Raw genomic sequence first — 22,139 nt, 5'->3', positions numbered from 1 at the left:
CGTGTTTTTGTCGACCGATTTTTGTTGAAATTTCTGAGTTTCCTCAATAATTGATGTTTGGAATATCAAAAGGTTTTTAAAGGAACTAGCATTAGAGAAGGTCTGAGGAAACTTTCGATGAGCTACGGTGGACTGTTTAAACCAGTGTTTTAGTTGTATTTATGGTACGTATGTGTGATTTATAATTTTTGAAATTTGATAAAAACCGAAACGTCAATATTTTTACCTTCTCCCAAAAACCAATCTTCAATCAGAAGAGACCTAGAACCGAGACAATTGAGATTGAGTTTTTCAATCTTATTAGTGAATATTTTTTGTACATATGAGGTATATTATTTCAAGTAAGGTTTTATAATTACCACAACACCTCGGTGGTTATTTAGGCCAAGAGCAGCGTAAATACATCTGTTGAACAGCTATAGACGCCATCACGGAACCATCCTATCAAGTCTACATCTGTCAAATCAATGATGTTCACCGTGGAAACAGTTTGAGTTCTAAACGAACGCTGATGTAGAGCGAACTCTGAATTTTGCAGTTATTACCGATGACTTTATTCAAAAAGTGTACAGTAAAGTAAAAAAAAAATGATCCATAAGTTCGTCATATCCAAATTTTCAAATTATCGTAATTTTGTACTCTTCACAGTTTTGGTAGACTACAGGCGTAATCGAAGTAACAATCAATGGAATTGGGGTATCATCATCCCTAGAAAAGGTTAATATAACTAAGTCTAAATAGGTGGTCATAACTAAATAACAAAATATACGAGAGGAAGAAGATAAAAAGGTTAAAATAGATGAAGTGGAAAAATTAACATACCGGGGAACCGTAATAAACAATAAATGAGATATTAGCGTGGAGATAATAGCAAAATTAGCCGCCAAAGTGAAAGCATAAAAGATCAATTGCGAGGTCAAAGTTCGGAATGGGAAAAATGGAGAACATTTTGGAAAACAATAGAGCCATAATCAAATCAAAACTTCAAAATAGCAACCATCTTGATTTGATCAAAACAGTTGTTCAATTACGTTGGGAGAAAACCGTCCTCCAACTAGATCAAATTAGATCGAGCCTTACAATGAAATCCTTAACAAGGCGTTGAGGTTTTTACTCACGAAAAGAACAGGCTGCAATCGATTATGGACACCCTATATGTACGTAATCATAAATATTCGGAAAAATAAAATTAGGATCATAATAAAACATATTTCGTTGATATCTTTTATTGACAAACACATTTACTTTTAAAGATAAGAACTTTACGATGTTGAATACCTACTTAAATACATCGATATATCAAATAAGAATGCAAGTCCTTTTATTGATTAAGTATGTAGTTGCGTATTAAGGAATTTGCTATATTTCAAAAATAACTTTACTAAATATAAATTGCATATGATGAGATAAAATGTAATGATAAAATATAAATCTGGAACCGTTGGAGGGTTTGAATGCGAAAAATTTTTACGAAATATCCAAGGACGTGTGACATTTGTGTTCTGCGATCTATTTTTAAAGAGGAGTTTTCAAGATCTGTATGAACGTTGTTCAAAGTTTCTTACGTACCTCCGACGGCGATTAATTTGAATGCCAATCAAGGTAATTTATTTGTAGGAAAGTTCCAACTTAAGTTTTGAGATACATAAATTGAAACAACTATTGATAATTGGATATGGCTTCGTTGTTTTTCTAAATATTCTCTTCATTGAATTAGAGAAACACCAAACAATGAACTGAATTATATTTTCTTTTAAATCTACTCTATAACTTAGTTTTAATAATTTGTTTTGGTCATAAATCAACTAACAGTTAATAATGACCGAAACCTTCATCGCAATTTTTAGTATTTCGTTTGGCTTTTATTCATTAATTACAAAATGTCGGAGAATCCAAGATGGCCGGTGCTTTAAACGGCACAGGGTTATATACCCCGGTGACATTTAAAAATGATATGAGCTCGTTCAGTGACATGATGGAAGCAGATAGTAGAGACTAGATGGACGGATGGACGTGCCGACGCAACGGCTGACATCGTCGTCGCGATTCTGCTACCCCGGATGCACAAATCTAATTACTTTCCGTTTTCGAGGGACGATTATTCAAAACGAGTCATACAGTATATACTTCACTCGATTTATCTTTCGAAATATTCGACGCAAGGGGAATTTTTATTGATATATGGTCTTACAACAAGACGCTTGGTTTAATGAAAAAAAATTTAGATATAAACTTCAATAAGGAGAATGAGTTTTGATCTGTTCCAAGTACCTTGTTGTTATTATTGAAGAAACAATTTCTAACCGTTCGTCGAAGTAAGAAACTTTTGTATTCTTTTCGATTAATCATTCCAGTGCATTTTTTTCTAGATTTCCTGAAAAATGACCTTTTCCTTTTTCTTCTACGAACAAGTCTTCCATTTTTTCAAATACTCAAGTCATGGCATTATCTTTGACTACCTCAGTTATTGTTTCCTATTATAAGGTTACTACTTAAGTTGTGAGATTTGGCAACACTGATGTGAATATGTCAAATTTGACATTGCCTTCATATAGTTTAACATTTTTAATGGTGAACGTAATCAGAACGTGTTGTCGTACAAGTGCTGTTTGAGTTGTTTACATTTTGATTAAAAAATGGAATTAAATCGTTTCGTTTGTTGAGCTTGTATGACGTGAATTAAACCAGTACAGTGTGCACATGAAGCATTCTCTAGATTCACCCCGTGTTTTGTTGGATGAATTTCGTGGTGGTCGTCCAAAATAAGAAAACATTGATGCTGTGGCTAAAAACGATTCTTTCGCGTTGGATACTAGGCATAAATACCCGAAATTAAACAAAATTCGAATGTATGGGTCTTTCAAGACTTTCCATATTCAACAAGAGTTTTTCGCGCACGAAGCACTTCGAAGCAAATGGTCGCCTGTTTTTTTGAAATAACCGTACATATTGCAACAGTCCCATTAAAGCATCGTAGAACGGTTAGTTTTGTTTCTTTACCAAAAGTATTGGAAAATATCAAGGAAACCAATGGCGGAAGACGAATCATCTCTCACACATCAGTTCAAACAATAACGTTTTTGAACAGTCAGAACATCGAATTAATGGGTTATCCGCCGTACAGTCCACATTTACCAAGATGAATGTTTCAAATACATGTAAACAACTCAAATAGTTCGTTCTGAGCACGTTCACTATTGAAAATGTCAAACTTTACGAAGAAAATGTCAAATTTGACATATTCTCATCAGTGTTGAAATATTTCAAAACTCATGTATCTTCTGTTTAAATTTTCTTAATTGCACGTATTTTTTCGAATTAAATATTAATACGAATATATTTGCTTCATAGATAAATATTTCGATAGAAATTTGACATTCTGAAATGGTTTAGAATGTCAAAAATTACTGTATTAACAATAGAGAAATTCCATGTGTAAGACTGAATTCAAAATAATTTATTCAACTACACACTCCGCTGTAATATCAAGATATTGGACTTTTCCTGAAGGAAATTATAGACAACTATGTGTGAAAAGTGATTTTTGTAATAATTGCTTATAAATATTGTATATACAACAGACATAGTTTTGTCAATGTGTACAAAGATCAGATCAGATATAATTTATCCCGCTTTCGCTAATTTAACGCGTTGAATAAATTAAATTTGCGATCGTTGGTGAAACCATTGAAAATGTGGTATCGGGTAAATACTAATACGAACCTCGCTGAAGAGAATCGCCCTTTGTAAGCAAATATTTTGTCAGAAATAGCTGGCACGAAGCTTACGTTGAAATCGCATGCGAAAATGGCATTTGATATTAATTATGCATTTTGGGAATGATACTTCGTAGGGACCAAGGGGAAACATACCGCAGTGCATATATTTTTCAAAATAATTGCGAAACACGCGAAATGCATGCACGTGATGACATGGCTCAAAATTAGCCATTACTACTATTAGTATGAATCACCAGCGGAAGTATTGAAATGGTAACCCTAACGGTTTTTAGAATTATCAGAAGGACAGTATTTATAGACCAGGGGAGAAGGCTTGAAAAAGATGAAAAATGAATAAAAAAAATAAAATAAGAGAAAACATAATTTACGAGCGATCTGAGATCGAGATGAGGAAGGGAGTGAGTTTAAAAGGGTAAAAACGGTTTATCTTGATTTCCGGCGAAACTACAAGACCTATAGAAAAAAGTTAATAGGTAAAAAAGAGGTCTACAATTTTTGTGTTTATACTTTTTTCACATAACTGCAAAATTTATGAGAAAAATTTTTTGGATTTTCATTTTTCTTTTACAAAAACATTATTTTTATACGAAATTTGATGGGAACTTAGCTTCAAGTCATTTGATTTGAAGTATATATTTTTTCACCTAATTTTGACCATCTGAATATCTAAAAAAGCACCCAAAAAATTTCAAACGAAAATTCTCTAGTCAAAATATCAGCTTTTTTCAAAATAGACGCTGAGTTTTTTGTTCGTGAAATCACTACTTTCTGATTTTATCATCACCATGATAAATTTGTTAGAAAAGGCAAAAAAAAACGATTAAAAATTGAAATCCAGAGATTTTCTTCAATCACAATGTAAAATTTTTAGGTATTTATTAACATTTAGAACAAAAATCTTTTGACAATCAAAATAAAATGAAAAATATAAATATTGCCAAATAAATGAATTACACTGTATTTTGGACATAAAAAGGTAGGTTTTCACCAAATTTACCAAAAAAAAAAAAAAAATACAATATTAGTATTAGATTTTTAGCATATTTCCACCATTAGTATAGGCTGCGACAGACAATCCTGCATTTTCGAAATGACTGGGAAACACAAACGGAAAGATTTTTCAAGATTTTATTGTTATAATATGATTGTTTATTAAAAAGCATAGACTAAACGAAAGGCTAATAAATCGACGTTTAAAAATAACACCGGATAGATAGCGTCCTTTCCAATTAATACATTTCTTTCTCTGTACCTAAGTTGTATTCGTTCACAAATTCCGAAAGATGAAAATGCGCCACGTCATTTATCCAGAGGTCCTCATTTTCCTTAACGTTTGGCAGAATTTCCGCCGGGCAGCAAAATCGTAGTTTTCGTTAAAAGACTGAATAACTTTGTGAGGGTTCTCAGGAGTTTGAACGGATCACGTACTGCTTGTTTTTTCACCGATATTTTAAAAATTTATCTGTATTGAATTTACATTAGACACTGGCTGATTGCGATTAACATCAAAATGAATACAGTTACTGATTTTTCAGCAAACTTCGGTGTTGTTTTGACTACTTTTTGTGTATTCTCAGCCATTCCAAACGAGCAAGTTTGACTGACGCATTCTGTACATATATACTTATTTGTAAACTCGGAACACCAGAGTTGAGCTTTTACAAAAAAATTACTGCTACATTAATTCATAGACATTGAAAACAACTGTTCCAGTAAGACGATTTTCGTAAAAAATTGTCCAATATCATATCTATATTATATAAAACGTATTTTATTCATAATCAATATAAGGTTGTAATGCAATTGCTTAACGCTTTTTATAGAGGTCTATAAAACTTTGGTGTTTTATAACTCATAAAACACGCCATACAACACTTAAGGCCTCATTCATTAGATTCAATATTCACAAACAATCTAAAAATCGAAACAGCAACAGAACCAATAGTTGATGGGAAATTTTATTGATTATAATTTAAAAAAAATTTTTCTTGTTCCGTAGTTTTTGAATTGGGATCAATGGAATTACAAAATTTACAAATTTAAGATAAATTACTTTAATCTTATAAAGGAAACCTCAGAAAAAAATCAAATATCGCAGAAAAGAGACAAAGGTATTATTTATTTTAATTATTACAAAAACGTTAACGATTAGTTAATAATTTGCTATCGACGTTAGAAATGCACCCTATGTATAGCGGAGTCACCCCACAGAAATATTACATCACGTGTTTTATCGCAATTTTTTTAGCGATAATTTCGATCGAGTTACACGCGACACTGCTCCCAGATAAAGGGTAAATAACACACGTTGAGGGTAAATTTGCAGATATTGCTAGGGAAATTGGAACTATGATAATATCTCTCATATATGTCAATATTCATGAACTTTTGTTTTCAAAGCAATATCGTGTGGATACACGCAATGATAATACAGTTCATTTATACAGCCGGATTTCATATTTCCATTTAATATTTTTCAAATGACAAATCGTATAATCTATATGTTGCTGAATTGTCTTGATTTTAGGTTTCTTCTGAATTAAAATTAATTTTTAAAACACGTTAACGATTTATCTATTTCGGTCTTTATCAATATATGACTTGTTGATAACTTGCATAATTATATTAATCAATACATCGCCTATAACATGAATATCAAAATAAAAATCTATTTTAACCACAGAAAGTAATTTTCTTGATTTATTTCAAAAATATGTAGCAAATGTACGTTTTTTTGATATTTCATGTTTTGTTAATAAGGTTTTATTATTTTTATCGTAGTGGTGACTTTTTACACTATTTTCTATAAACTGAGATGTCTGTCCTATGTAAACGGCGTTACAAACATTATACGAGTGATGCCACTTAAGTTTTGAGATATGGTAACACTGATATGAATATGTCAAATATGACATTGCCATCATAAAGTTTGACATTATTAATGGTGAACGTACTCAAAACGTGTTGTTAAACGAGTTGTTCACATATACTTGAAACATTCATGTTCGACGTGGATTAAACAAACAACACTGCGCCGAACAATTCGCTTCGACTTTTGGTGATGAAGCACCATCTCGAGCAACCGTGTTTTCCGAATTCAATATTGGTCTTACTACGCTACAGGATTAATTTCGTGAAGGGCGTCCAAAATCGGCTGTTGTGCCAGAAAACATCGATGCTGTGCGTAAACTGATATTGCAAGATCTTCATGTGACATACCGTGAGATTGTTGCATACTTGGGCATTAGTTCCACTTGAAATATAACATGGTAGATATCGTATAATTTGACAATATGCCAAAAAAAGCTCGTGTCAATTGGTGCAAAGAAATAAGGAAACAATTCAATCGCGGTGCTTCAAAAGTTCAAAAACTGGTCATGGCGCCACCGTAGAACGGTCAAATTTGAATGGTACACCAAAAGTGGTCAAAAAATCGGTTAAATCAATCGTTCTCTAGCACTCAGTTCAAACAAAAACGTTTTGGTCAAAGTCAAAGTCAAAACAACGAATCGATGAGTTATCAGCCGTACAGTCCTCGTTTGGCACCAAATGATTTTTCTCATTCCTGCAGGTTGAAAAAAAATTGCGAGATTAACTTTTTTTTACACCCGAGAAGAAGCGGGTGATGCGTTCAAACGCATTATTGGTAGTACCTCAATCGGAATGGAAAAAATTTTCACATTTGATCTGGTTTCCAATTTTGAACAATACGGTGGTCTGATCTTTTTTAAAAAAACAACTAATTTTCTAATTAATGTCGCGAAGAATCATGAATTAATAAATTCTCTCTCAAACACATGATTCTTTTTTCCATTTTTTTTTTTAATTTTATATTCAATACTAACAAGAGAAGATAGCCTCAATAATAACCATTAAATTCGTGGTTTTCCTTCAACCATTATATCTCATACTCTAATTTTCATTACTCAACATATGCATTAAAATATTTCAAAAAATTTAATCATATAGTGAGGAAAACTTAATTATAGACGCTTACGGTGTGCATTTTAAAGATGCTGCAACTGATGAATTGATTTAAAAAACAGCAATATCGAATTACAAATTAGAAATTATTTAGTCAAGGCTACAAAAACAAGTTCCATATGTAATTGAATTAAGCGGGTATAATAATTATTGGATAAACGATGCGATTTTAGAATCATCAGTTGATTAATTATAACGATCTTAGTCTAAACGAGGTTATTAATATGTTGTACATAATGATTACAATAATTAATTAGAAAAATTATAATACGTATTTTGAGTTGTAATATTAATAGTTGTATACCAAATTAATTGCAATACAAAAATTTATATATAGACAAATGTGCCTTTAAAGGCAAATTCTGAAACTTAACCTAACAATTTCAATTAGATTATTATTGAGTGATAAATATTCAACAGTAAAAATAACATTTGAGGCGTAAACAATTGAGAACAAGTGATTTTGAAGTACCTCTTGGACATATTTCGAATGTATATATCTTCTGGACGTGTCAGATGCGCATGTTTCGTTCAGAATTTGTTCTGAAAATAAATTTATCCACGAACGATTTATGAACTTATAAAATTTGAAATAGCTAGGAGAATAAAATGTATTAATTAACCGGCCGGATATTTTTAAGTATAAAGTCAACTACCACATTTTTTTAGATACAATTAAGTAGAAGACAACATAGGTTAGAGGTTATTTTGTGGTAAATATCGCAAAAAGGATGAATGCACATGCGCTAGATTTAAAGTCCTTACCAATCTCAGAGGATACGTTGGACGTATTCAGAACACGTTCGGAATTAGCGCATGAATCTGGTGAGAGAACATGTTCATGGAATGTTAAAGTGGAACAAGGAGTTCCACTAGATCGAGATATATCTGTTTAATGGATATCAGAAAGAGAATCAGACGAAAAATTTAGTTTTCAGGAAAACCACTACTGATACTACAAAATGTGGTACAAACCACAATAATATAATATCTTACTAAATCAAATATAGCAGTTGACAAAAATAAAGTATCTAACAGGGTTGTGCCAATAGTATAGTTTCCAAAGAGCTCTCGAGATAATTTACTAAACTAAATCCACGTCTACGATTCGCTACATCAGTTAGTGTTCGTTTGGTAACTGTCAAAGATAGAAATATTGATCGTCGTTTGCGCCAAATGCAAGATTCTAGCCGCTATCTCCACGAAAGAAACTTACCGCCCATGGAGATTCATAGACAACTGACTGAGGTATATGAAGAAGAGTACATGTTCATTCAGCACGTTCACAAATAGTGTAAGGCTTTTGCTGAGGGTCGCAAAGAAGTTCACCATGCAGCGGAAGATCGCCGGTTTCGCGGATGTTTTTGTAAATGATCTGCTCAAAGAACGGAGGGGCACTGTCCGTGAATGAGCTTGTTGAACGCTTTCCTGAAGTCTTCCATGACAGAACTCAAAGAACAGAATTGGTTCCCCCAGATCCCAGATGCTGACAGACAAGAAACAAAACAAAAATCTCCCCAGGTTCACCGTCAGCAAAGATATTCAAACAAACGTAGTCGACAGAAAAGGTTATGGCGACTGTGTTTGGGATCATCTAGTTTATGGTACCTGGGTCGACAATAAACTCAAACGAATATTGTAAAACATTGACTAAACATTCCAGAATCGCCGGAAAAGACGATCGACGACAATGCTTGTCATCATAAAAAGCGAGAAACTGTAGGTTGATTGGAAGTTTGACTAGTAAACATAGTAAGTGTAGTAAAACAACCCCAGCCGACGTTAAATATTATGAGAAATAAATTTTTCCAACTCATTTCGATAACACGCACACAATCGAACGATTATATAATTATCAAATTTTTTCGTTTTGTTTTCTGAAAGGCAATGATAAACATTGCTCAGACTATGAATTGATACAATCGAATTAAGGTTATGAACTAGCAGATGAATCACCAATTAGCATTATTTGTATTCTGGTGGCAACCAAGGTCGGATCTATGATGTAATTAGATAAATCGTTCTCGGCTAAATTTACAGCCACTGTCGCCATTTTGTGAAAAAAAATCACCACTATAAATAGACCTATACGTCGACGCGCAATATTAACTTATTTAATTACATAATAAACCCAATTTGTTGCCTTTTAACGAGTCGCCGAGTCTTTATAACATAATGTAATTATTTTATGTTTAAATCCATATTGAATTTTTAAATGTGAAATATTCTTTTTGTATTTAGGAACTAATCGTTATGTAGAGACACGTTTTTGAATAGAGAATAATCCGCGTCGATTAAATTATTAATGACATTGACTCTTCAATTCATTTTCTATCATTTTTATAACAAATAGAAAAAAGACAAATAGAAGAAGATGCAAGGGAAATGGAAAAAAGTGAGGGTATGGCGGTAGTTGCTTGAAAAACACCACCGTATTAGAAAGGTGCAGAGGCCGTACGACCTTCATTACAGTGATCGACCAAATGAGGTGACGACTCTAGAAATGTTGAAGACAATCCACAAAGCGGTACTGGATGATCGTCGACTGATAGTACACGAGCTAGCAAACATAGTAGGCATTTCGAAAAGTGCGGTACAACGCATATTAAATGAAAATTTGGACATGAGGAGATGGTTGCCGCGTTTGCTCACAATGGAGCAAAAACAGCCCCGTGGAGATGTTTCCGTCGAGTGTTTGGCAATGTTTGACAGAAATAAGACAGTTCACACCCGAAACAAAACAACCATGAACTTGAAAAGGGAGCACCGGCTCCAAAGAAGTGGAACAGATTTTAAAAAAGTGGAAAAACGAAGTCATCGATTTTAAATGTTTGTTTCCATATGAAATTCTTACCAAATCTAAAAACAGGCTTAACTTTCTCGCTTCAGCTATAAAAACTTACCTGAAAAAAATAAGAAAGTATTATTCATCAGAAAATGGAAATAATTAGTTGAATAACAAGTTGGGTTATATGAGGTCATACGTTATAGGAGTGGTAATGTCAAAGGCAAACCGGTTAAATATTTCGATTGTTATTGGTGGCGCCAAGAAACTACCTAGTCGTTATGTAAATATTTCTTGATTTATTTACTGATATATAATAATTGAATTTTTTATCATCAATTGAATACATTGAAGTCTATCGTACAATGCTGGGAGAAAAAAAAATTAAAACATTTGTACGGAAATAGATATAGATAACGATCTAGATGGCAAATACATCAACAACATTCTAGAACAGACATCAAGCACGTAAAAAAAGCAAATAGAGTGGAAAACCTTCGCTCAAGTAAGGATAAACAGAACGCCTTGGCGTGGCTTACCGAACAGTTTGTTCTGCCCTTGATCAATTTTCAAATCAAAACATTGTAACCTATTATGTACAAACTAACACTAGACACTAATAAACCTGAACCCGTTGAAACGGAACGTGTCAAGCAACGTGCGGTGATTAAATGCTTGCATTTAAAAGATTTGTCGCATACAAAAATTCCCGAAGATCATCTGACATACTGGAAAGATGGTATCTTATGTACGAGGTCACTATGAAGTGGCCCTGTGTAGAGAAAATGAAAACTAAAGTGCGTTGGTTTAATACACGTCGAAAATGTTTGATGATTTAATTCCAATTTTTGACAAAGATGAAAGTCCCAATTATCTGAAAACTATTTTATGATGGCAGTGTCAGATTTGACGTATTCACATCAGTGTTGCCATACATCAAGACAACATCATTTCAAAATAAATTTTCTCATTTTATCATATATTTTAGTTTTATCAATTTCTCCATGGATCTTGATGGACCATGTAAAGTTGATTAATTGAATTGAATTGAATAAAAATATATCCCGTAATTCTCTTTGATATTTTTTCTTGTTGTGAGACCGCTTCGTATTTGAATAATTGAAAATGTTTGTTTTAAAGCATTTTTTATTTACTTTCGTTCACTGTCAAGTTTTTGAATACAGTATAAACAACTGGGATTCCAGTGTGGTTATAAATAGATGGAATTAAACAACATTCAGACGAATTCGGAAAAAAGAACAGGCGATTGAAATTTTTCATCGCCCGTTTTAAAAATATTTCTAAAATAAACTAGAAAATTTGATGCAACATCTCAAGACACGACGCTGTATTGATTCAAGGATGTTCATTTAAAATAAAAAAAAATTACTCAGTCTGACGAATAGATTTGGTGAGTCCAACTGTGTTCAATTACTAATTTGACCTTGTAAAATGAGACGCATCAAATGACATGAATAACAGAATAAAGTAAAGGATAGAAAATATTGAGCAAAACCCACTATTCTGATTTAATTCTTTCAAATGATTATTAAAAATGAGTGGGTGGAGACATTACACATTATAATCAAACATAGTACCATATATCTCGCCTATAGAGTCTTCTATCTTATTCTTTATATTAGAACCATTCCCTTCACAGTATAATAGTTTTGATGTGTTATTGGAACATCTATTAAAAGCGTTAGCAAATTGGTTTACATCAGAGATACGGCGAAGACAATCTTTTACAGTTTTACAGTTTACCATTCCAGTACCAAGGTCTCAATAAATATAACTACCTTCCTCGTTGCTATTATCGTCGGTGTTGCAAGTTTTCTGCGGTTTCAAACCGACTACTCGCCTTTCTTTTCTTCATGTTTCTTTTTTCGCTCTTTTCATTCTATTCTTCACATAGCTCAACCATCCTAAATGCAATATAACGAGGAATTTTTCTTATAGCAGGATCAAACATAATATATCTTTCATCCCAAGTAAACAATGTCCCCATCCAAATTGCAAACAACCCGATGATCCTCTTTCTCCTTTGCAACTGTCTTAGTACCTTCTTAACAGAAGCGATAGGTATCATTAGGAACCATGTCCAAAGATGATCAGTGTTCCGTTAGTAAGTCTATTTGGGAAATAGAGCATTTTTGGTCCAGTTCGCTGACTATGAGAAGAATGGCAACTTCCACATTTGCTGCTATTCCTCAACTGGTTTAGAAACTGCTGTAATGATGGTAGTTATTCCTCACCCTCTTGTCAGTTGATCTGCCGATTCATTACCATGCACTTCAAAGTAACTAAATACTCCACCAAATTCTTTAGTCCTAGGACATTAAGTGATATTTTGCATTCCCAGATTAACTTTTATCGAATTAAAGGGAAATCAAATGTTTGTAGTATTGTTTTTTCCGGTAGAAGATACACTGCATTTTTCTTTTGAAACAATGATGGATAGAAGTTCTGTGGTAGGGTCAACTGGACTAAAAGACCGTTTACATCGTCTCCTACATTAGCTCTTAGTTTCTGAATCATCATTGTAAAACACCAATCACGGAAAACCACATCTATGATCTATGCGAAATTAACATGTGTATGTGATAGTCTCACATTCCAGTAATAATTCTAGCAGATCTAGATCCATGAGGACCTATATGACAGGTTCATATAAACCTATATGACTGCGAGATGCTTTTCTTCTATGAACAGACATGCTACTAAGCTCTAAAGCCCGATTCACACTTTCCACGAGGTTATACGAGAAAAGGCGACGTTGATTGATTGAAAATTGAGTATAGATACAATTTTTTTACTTCTTATGAAGTGGAATAAATAATTTTCTTGTTGTATTATATTGTAAGTCCTCAAGAGTTGAGAACTAAGAAAATTCATAGTTGGCGACATTTAGAGAGCACCTGAGAACGAGAAAGCTTCAATTAAATTCGTTTCCGGTATAAACAGTCACTTCAATCACGTCCATTTTGTAGTAGAGCAATTGAAGGAATCGAAATTGTGGTTGGGTAGCATTCCTATCGCCTACACTCGTATCGAGAGCCTCTAGGAAGCGTCCCGCTAGAGTATCGATCGAGTGTATAATGATTTGGCTTTCGGGTTCTAGATGAAAATCCAGTTAATTAGTTCCAAATATTTTCGAACATACTTTGGAATGCCAAAAGACATTTTTAACTGTTACCAATTACAACCTGGAGATGTAAGTTCCAGTGACTTAAGATAAATATGGTTAAGTTAATTTTTGTTGAAAAAGTAACAAAAAATTAACTTTTTTAAAAGTAGGGTTCATACATTTAATTTAGAATTCGAGTATCGTCATGAAAAGCACTAAAGTCTGAAATTTGTCAGTCCTGCATATTAAAAATTAACGTTTCAAAAATTTCCCGTGGAATTTGTAAAACGTAAATAGATAAATGCTTTCAGCTGAATATTTCAACGAATAGGTATATTTATAGCAAACATAAATATTTTAGCATGTTGCTTTAGGAGTATAAACAATCTTTATAGAAACTCGGTATCCATTTGGTTGAACGACTTTCATTAACTTGACTTGTATGCGACAATGTAACGGAATTTCCTAAATTTAGTATCACACACATGAAAAAAATTGAAATTGTAACATTTTGACCAGGAGCAACACGACTAAAGGTGAATGTTTAATTTTAAAACAAACTTTTCTATTTATACTACCCGTCAACTTTATAGTATTAACGACAACTAGTTGGATAGTTTTACAGAGGTTGTCTCATAAATAATGTCGGTTTTCATATGGGAAAAATTTGTTTATTGACGAAGCAGTACGTTTTTATTATAAATAGTATGGAGTACGATAAATATAAAATTTCTGTAGTGTTCTAACATACTAGAAAAGTTGCTGCAAGGGAAATATGTGAAATTGAAGAGGAAGACACAGTTGAAGAGTAAACGGTACAGCTCTGAAGCTTTTAAGATCTCGTTCGCGCTCAGTTCGTCCACCTGCGTCAGTGGTTGAAAATAGATATGAGGGTTGCTATGAGATATGGCAACACTGATGTGAATATGTCAAATCTGAAATTGCCATCATAAAGTTTGACATTTTCAATGGTGAACGTACTCAGAACGTGTCGTCATACGAGCGCTATTTGAATTGTTTACAGATATTTGAAACATTAATCTTGGTCATAAAATGGATTTAAACCACGAATATTTTCATACGATGACTTTCGACGTGGATTAAACCTACAGAGCACCATCTCGAGCTACCGTGTAAACTGATATAGAGAAATTGAAACATACAGTATGACAATGCAAGCTCTCAGTTTAAACAAAAACTTTTTGTACAGTCAAAGTGTATCGATTTGATTAGTCCATGATTTCTTCTTATTCCTTCAGCTCAAAACTACACCTGGAGAAGCGGTTGATGCGATCAAATCACATGTCAGTTTTTGGTTAAAAATAACATGGTTCCGCTACCTCACGCACCTTACTCGCCTGACCTGGATCCGTGCGACTTTTTCTTGTTTCCACGCATGAAAAGGGGCATGAAAGTACGGCGATTTAATGTATTACTTGAAATGGAGAGTATTTTGAAGGGGATAAAGTTGTTTCGTAAATATTTGTAAATATATAGCATTTAAAAAATAATTCCGGTTATTTTTGGGTACCCCCTTGTATATACAATTATAAATAGTTTTTTTATTTGCCTATCTTAAAACTTAATGTTTCTAGATGTTCTTGATTTTTGGTCTCTTCTGTTTTAAAATTAGTTTTTCTTTAATAATTTTTGAAAGATTGATAAGAAATTGACGTTTCGACTCCAGTCTTTATCAAAATATGATATTGACAATGACAATTTGTGTATTTATATTAATCAATAGATCACCTACATCATAAACATAAAAATAAGAATCAAATCAAACTAGAACTTTGTTCTAATGAGAAAAAATAGTTTTTTCTTAGTCCTTACATCTCAAATATGTAGCAGTACTTGATCAATAAAATTATTTGTAGTTTTATTAGAATTTACAAAATAGAGCTATAAATTTTATTTAAATTATTTAGGTGTTTTCTATCATTTATAGCTTTTTCGTTCTTATGAATTTCGTTTAAAGAATTTTTGAATCTTTATAATTGAATTTATGTTTTTTTGATATTCCATGGTTCGTTTATTTTTTTTCGTATTGATGACCTCTTAGTCTATTTTTTAAATACTGAGATGTCTGTCCTATGTGGACAGCGTCACAATGAGTACAAGGCACTTGATATATAATATTACTTCTTTTGTTTTTTGCTGTTTTAAATTTTAATTTAGTAAAATATTTGGATAATGTATAATGCATTTTATGACTTATAATAAGATATTTATTCAAATAATTTGATAGTCGTTGGGAAAGTCATTGTACGTATGGTAAGGAAAAATGTTTTATGTTTTGATGTTTCGTTTCTGTTTTTCTGTTTTCTGTTTGAATATGTTATTTATCATTTTTTCTGGATAATTAATTTCTTTTAATGCAGTTTTTGGTTTTTGAATAGCTAAGCGTCTAAATTCAGAATCTAATAGTTGGATAGATCGCCAAACAGAAATTTTAAAACAGAAGAGACGTAAAATCAAGAACATTTAGAAGCATTAATATATGAAAAGGTCTAAGAAATAAGAAATTGAAAAAATTTAAATCCTATTTCAATTTTCATCAATTGTGGAGGGCTATTAACCGTAAAGCGTTTTTAGTCGAATATCGAAACACCTTATTTCATACCTACTTAGTTTTCTTAATAATACGTTCACTAGGTAGGAGTAAGACTTTTATAAGTATTAATAATTTATATGAAACACAATAAATTACACATTTTATTGACATTACACGTAATACGTAAACTTATCACTTATCTTGATCTCAGACAATTCGTTTTTACGATTATTTTGGTTTGTGCGATAATAGTTGTACTTTCCATCAAGTAATTTTTTCTAAATAAATTATTGTTATCAATTTATATTTATTTTGTACATTAATATAAACGTCGAAATAAACGTTAAATACAAAATTTAATCCGTAATGAACGATTAGAATTATGAAAAAGTACTGGCCTCATTATGTTCTCGCTAGATAACAGCGATAATCGAAAATTACAACACAAATTTATAACGTTGACGCAAAAATGCTTAAAAAAAATGTTTAATCGTTGAACCTACTCCCCTTTTTATTGTAAATCTAAACAAATTCAATTTTTTAGTGCATTTTTTATTATCGCTATCACTAATGTTTTTTAGGTTCGTCCGTCCGTCTGTGGCAGCTCAAGTTTGTAGCAATCTCAGGTTTTTTGCAATCAATTCCTATACAGTGTCCCACGACGAGTTAAAACTATCTGTATATATGGCAAAATATTTATAGTAAAATCATGAAAATTTCTACGTTTCGGTTTTCGGATACGATCTTTTCAACTAAAATATTTTCAAAACCAAAATTTCCATGAGTATAAAAATAGTCGGACGTGACTGGATCAGGGTTATATGTTAGGTGCCCAATCTTTGTGCAGCCTCTACACCGTTTTTTTATTTGTGTAATGGTGTTTATCTTTGTTTGTAAAACCACAATACATTTTTGAACAACAACTTGATTGAAATATGATAAAATGGATCGAAGCAGCAAGTTGAAACTTTGTGCAAAGCTTGTTGAGACTTGTCGCTGACGTGTGCATAAGGATTTTTGCGAATACATTCTGTTTACTATATTATGAGTCCAGGAGCTAACGGACCGCACTAGACTGCGAGAATTCAAAACTACAAATCAGGATATATGAATCAATAAGCTGGTCTATCACAAAACAAAACGCATTCCTTTTAAAACGTTTCTAGCCGAAATTACTTGAGGAATAAAGCACGGATAAATGTCTCATTTTTAGTATATGGCAAAGGAGATTTAATCTCATGCCGAGTGACCATTTGTAAATTCCATATACTCAGGATTTGAGAATAGGTGTGATGACGATGAACGAGAAAAAAAAAACCCACGAATGAATATAAAGCTACAGAGATTTTATTCGAAATTAACTACATTGTAGACGTTGAATAATGCAAATGGAAATCATAAATGTGCTGTGACTATAAATACCATAAATATGACCTCATAAAATATAAATAGTCGCATCGTTGTCTCGTTTATTTATCTTCTTGTCTCGCTTTCATTCATAATTAAATACAAAGTTGAAATCACTGTTATGGATACTTGTCGGTAGTACTTATTTGGTAGTACTCTCTAAATAATTATAGGAAATTTTCTGAAATAATACTTAGAATTGTGACATATACAGGGTTGCCAGATAAAATTACAATGTGCTGTATTTTTGAACTAGTAATCGTGGATGTAATAAAATGTTGGTCGCTGAAGTGACCAAAAGAACACCATGTGAAATATTTTAAAACCGCCAATAATATGGTCATTGGAGATTTAAACCACCACTGAATTAGTTAAGGTAGTTGTCCTGCTATGTACAGAGGGAATAAAATTATATTTAGTCACCTTTCATCATCATATTGGCCAGATCTCAATCCAATAGAAAAGTTGTACAGACTTGGCCTATAATGGACTCATAGTAAAATCTTATATGGGAGGTCTCCCATATAGGTTATTGAGGTAAAAAAATTCAGAAGTTCTTATCACAAAATTGTGCCAAGAAGGTCGTATTGGAGTGGCAGAGTCATAGTGTGGGCTGCTTTAAAAAAAAAATCCTACCGTACGCTGTACTAAACAATCGTTCAAATATATCGGAATCAATATTTTTAATGGCCAGATCTCAATCCAATAGATAAATGATGGGAAATTATGGCAAGGGACCTCCAGATCCAGATCCAGATCCAGATCCAAAATGTTGATGAGATCAAAAAGAAGCTTTGGATTACATACTAGAAAGCACTTTAATTCAGTAAGATAATGTTGGAGATGACAAAATCAATACCAGAAGTTCTCATTATTGAAGTAAATTTACAATTTGGGGGATGGGGATCTGATAAAACGTTACGATTCGTTAAAGAGAGGTAAGGGGGTTTGGAACAACGCGTTACGTATCATCGATTTTTTATTTAAATATGAAAACTAGGAAAATAAAGTCTTCCAAGTTGTCAAGCTGCTTTTTCCTCAATGTTTTACGGAGATTTTCTCGACTGTATTGTACGTAATTTTTATTTTTCGTATTACGCTTCACATAAATCTGTCTTTGGAGCAAATTTGGGCCGGAAACGGATCGGATTGGTGTATGACAAGTGAGTCCTGGCATTAAGAAGAGGGCTAAGTCAGGAATACGGCGTAATTGAATGTTAGATAAGTAAAAAAAGTTTATTAGGACTTTGAGCCCATTTTATAACATAATTTAAACTCAAGAAAATGTTTATTACATCATATGTGATTGTTTATTATTAAATAACAATATTAATAAATAATTTAAGCATATATTGCGAATTAGAAATATCTTGTTCGATTTATTATTACTGCAAAATTATTTTAGCAGCTTTTAGGTGCTTCGGCGGGTTACATGGGGGGCGGAGAGGTGAAAAAATCTTAAAAAAATGCGTTGCTTAATACATGAAAGACCCCTAAGGAAACTGAAAATTTTTGAGTTAATACTTATTCGCAGATTTTTTTTTTGTTATTTTGTACTAAACGGAGCCAATCTAAACAATATCAAAATATTTAGAAAAATTGTAACTCATTGTTTAATTAATATCTTTTTATCGTGGAAATTCTTTTTTTTATATTTTTTCACAGAACAATACATAAGAGCAAAGACAGAAGACAGATTGATAATAGAGACATTTTGAATATACAATTCGCAAAACTATGAGTGAAAACCGATAACTCACCGATAATGAATTAATACTCTTTTTATGGTTGTTAAATAAAACTTGTTAATCACTGCACTTACGGCGAATACCTACCAGTTAAAATAATTTAGAATGTAAACAACGCAAATGACGTAATAAACAATTATTCATATACGTGCTTATTTATACACATAATTTCCAAACTCTTTTGATAAATTGTTTATAAGTGTTATTCTTCAATAATTTAAGGTAATAAAAAGTGCTACTAGCAAGTTGCATTGTTATTTTAAGGAACATGATTACACTTCACAATATTACACAAACAATTAACAACCGAATTAAATATGACATTTCTATTAAAAAAGCTGCTACCTAAGTTTTGAGATATGGCAACACTGATATGAATATGTCAAATCTGACGTCACCATCATAAAGTTTGACATTTGACATAATGGTGAACGTACTCTGACTCGCATACATTCAATACTGCGTGTACATTTGGCTGTGAGAAAGATTTAGTCGCGTTGGAGACTACATAATTTGAGAATCGTCCATTGGTAGAATGAAATGCTGAAAAAATCAATCGATATGCTTCAAAACACGTCTATAAGATCTTGACAGGCGAGAATCATGAACCCGAAACTGAAGAACAATCGAGTGTATGGGTCTTTCAAAACGAGCCAAATCCAACAGAAGTTTTTAGAACTGGTCGCGTGTTTTCACATGTCTCATTAGAGCAACGTATGTCAATTTTTGTTTTTGTTTGCCAGAAGTGTTCGGCAAACCAATCGATGAAAACGAATCATTCTCTAAGTTAAGTTAAAACAAAAGCAGTCAAAACATCGAATTGATGTGTTATCCGCTGTACAGTCTTTGTATGAATCCCAATGATTTTTCTCATTCCTGCAGCTTGAAAATAAATTGCGAGATCAACTTTTTTCTACACTCGAAGAAGCGTTTGGAGGTATCTCAATTAAAATGGAGAAATTGCTTCGATAATTGATTCAAATGAACGATAAATTGTATTGATACCACCTCAAAATACAAGTAGCAACTCTCGTATCAGGATATGAGATTATTTAGAGAAAATAAAAATTGATTTGACAAGAACATGGCAAAATTAAAGTTTTAATGAATTTTCTTTTTTTAGCTTCTCCTCCATTGGATGAAAACTTTTTATTCTCTATTCCGGAATGTTTATAAATGAAATTAGTATTTTCTTCAAAACTTGCTGTTATTCCTTTCATATCTAAGTTGGATTGTACTGACATTTAATGTCAAATCTATTTAACGCTGCCACTTGTACATTTCATTATTTGAATGCATCTCAAGGGAATATTAAAAGAGGCAGTGAGTGCTTCGGCTTGTTTGATATGAAATTTAACGTCAAGTGATCCAAAATAGTATGCCGTCAATTTTTAATTGTTCGGAAATTGATATAACGCGAGATTTTAATTCATTCAATTGGTTGTTAAGTAAGTCTCTTCTACGTAGATTAACCTTCGGTTTTCTGATCTATTTATTTTTTCGAGATGCTCTAAACAAAAGGACGTTGATCATTAGTTTGATTAATAGATCTAGTAGATCCTGAAATAAGATTTATACATGCCCAACTACGGTCCACAAATAAAGACATAAAATGATATTGAAAATGAGATGGAAATGAAAATAGTTCCCAAATAACAAATAAATTCAAAATAACGGTAAATAGATAAATGAGAAAATTAAAACTGGTAATAAACTATAATACCATAAGGTATGCAGTTTAATAATCAGTTTAACATGGAAAGGTGAGAAAAAAATATGCCAAATACTGAGAAAAATTCTTAGATCGATGAAACTGAAAGAAAAATGAATATATAACACATGAATTACGAAATAAGGAACTAGATAGAAGGAGAAGACGTGGTAATGTATCTAAAAGCACGGATATGAAGATGATTAAGACATATACAGAAAAAAATAAGTGAAGACCAATAGAGTAAACGCCGGGAAGAAGGGCGAAATGCAAATGGGAATACCAAATATATGAAGACATGAAAAAGTATGATGAATAATGATACTCAATGTGGAAAGCCGCGCCATTCTAAAAAAGCAAATTCGGATAAACTATTTTAAAATAATAAACTGCTTCGAAGGAAAATAATTTTCTAGAATGAATAAATTAAAAAAACAGGATGGTAAATATTGAAATCATTTAACAAACAAAACAGATCACACACATGAAAGTATAAAACAACTTTCCTAACCATATCTACAATGATTTTCTTAATAACTAGCAAATTTTTCAAATAAATATGAAATTGGAATAAGTCACAAACGATATCGGTAGTCTAAAATATGAAACAAAAAGTAATAGAAGTAAAATAATGTATATGAGATTGCTTGTGATAATTTCCATGCTTTTTACGTAGGACAGATATCTCGATACTTAGAAAATAGACCAAGAATTCGTCAATATGATAAAAAAATAAAACAAAAACGTACACAATTATAGAAATTTGTTAGAACGACTAAATACAAGAAAAATGGAATTGTTATAAATCATTGACATATAATGAAACTGGAAAATTTATTAAATAGTCCAGTGAACAATGGTTTTTACCTCAGATTTCTATCATGACGCGTCGATTTGCTTGAAATGTTAACGGTGGATAGTAAATACCTTAAAATGCAAAATCTACCCTATTCCGATATGTGCTTTTACTCTGTGGATTAATACCACCCGAACTAGAAAATTACTCTGGAGTTTTTTTCGAAAAATCAATACTTTTTGACTTATTCATGATTGAAATTTTGTAACAAAAAGCATATTTTCGAT

The 22,139-nt window shown here is 32.1% G+C and overlaps 1 protein-coding gene across 18 annotated transcripts in view; it reads right to left on the bottom strand.

Moving 5' to 3' along the window:
- The window catches only part of LOC130898343 (protein muscleblind), a 559,833-nt gene that overhangs the window by 495,300 nt on the left and 42,394 nt on the right, over nucleotides 1-22,139 (bottom strand). The window contains exon 1 of one of the 18 annotated variants that reach the window (XR_009059887.1): nucleotides 360-7,270. The exons of the other annotated variants lie outside the window; for them this stretch is intronic. The gene's annotated coding sequence lies outside the window, so the exon portion shown is untranslated. Of the gene's footprint in view, nucleotides 1-359; nucleotides 7,271-22,139 lie in introns of those variants that run through there. 18 annotated transcript variants of the gene reach the window in all.

The sequence above is a fragment of the Diorhabda carinulata genome, chromosome 9 (genome assembly GCF_026250575.1).
Source record: "Diorhabda carinulata isolate Delta chromosome 9, icDioCari1.1, whole genome shotgun sequence".
NCBI classification, from domain to species: Eukaryota; Metazoa; Arthropoda; class Insecta; order Coleoptera; family Chrysomelidae; genus Diorhabda; species Diorhabda carinulata.
Note: the sequence above shows the minus strand (reverse complement) of the source record. Positions and strands in the feature narration are given on the sequence as shown.